General features: G+C 49.0%; 1 protein-coding gene across 1 annotated transcript in view; it reads left to right on the top strand.

Moving 5' to 3' along the window:
• Positions 1 to 858, top strand: part of LOC109971704 (FH1/FH2 domain-containing protein 3-like) — a gene marked incomplete at its 5' end in the record, with an annotated part of 43,041 nt that overhangs the window by 17,857 nt on the left and 24,326 nt on the right. The gene's annotated exons all lie outside the window — the stretch shown is intronic.

The following is an 858-nucleotide window of genomic DNA, read 5'->3' as shown; positions in this document are numbered from 1 at the left end:
ATGTCTGGAGGACGAACAGAGAACATTCAACAGGTCCGGAGACCATAACACTGCCCACGCATATGTACACACACAAACATCTTCTCTCCTTTCACTGTGTGCAGCTGTCACAAACTACTTGCTTCTGGGTGTGACCATTGCACACAGGAGTACTGCATTTCCAACAGCAATCAGTGGCTTTGCGATCTTTGTTTCTTGGACACAACTGGCACCTCTTTCTCTTCTGCTGGCCCTGTGTGCTTCTTTCCTGTGGCCGGATCGCAGCAGTTTTTGTCACTCCACACCTTCCCATTGCTTCAGTGATGTAGGTTGGTAGGGTCGGGGTACCTTCCAGTCGACTTTTCATGTGAGGTGTCACAAGCTCCTTTGAGAGCTCTGTGAGGAAGTGTCATCGTCCATCGATGATGCCTGTGTAAAATTCAGGGTGCTGAGCCCTCAAAAATAAAAAGGCATTCAGAGCGGCGACATCAATCATGTTGTACCAAAGCACCATGGGCCACCTCTGCGTCTGCCGTTTGCAGGTGTTGTTGCCAACCATCTGGTTCATAGTATCTACTCCTCCTTTGGTCTGGTTGTAGAAGAGGATCGCTTCTGGTTTTTTCTTTGGGCTGTTTTCATCCACCATCTTGCTGTGGTGCATTGTGCTAAGCAGCAGAACAGCCTTTCCCTTTTTTCTCACATAGCTGATCATGGTCATGCTGCCATTGAACCCAAATTCAGTGCTGTGGACCTCTCTGGACCTGGAAGCCTTCATGACTGGAGGAATGTCTGGCTTGTTCTGTCGCAAAGTTCCCACAATAGTCAGACCCTTCTCCAGGAGATGCTCTGCAAGAGGCACACTAGTGAAGAAGTTGTCAG

Source organism: Monopterus albus, unplaced genomic scaffold, assembly GCF_001952655.1.
Source record: "Monopterus albus unplaced genomic scaffold, M_albus_1.0 scaffold232.1, whole genome shotgun sequence".
NCBI classification, from domain to species: Eukaryota; Metazoa; Chordata; class Actinopteri; order Synbranchiformes; family Synbranchidae; genus Monopterus; species Monopterus albus.
This window is presented reverse-complemented; position numbering and strand designations above follow the sequence as displayed.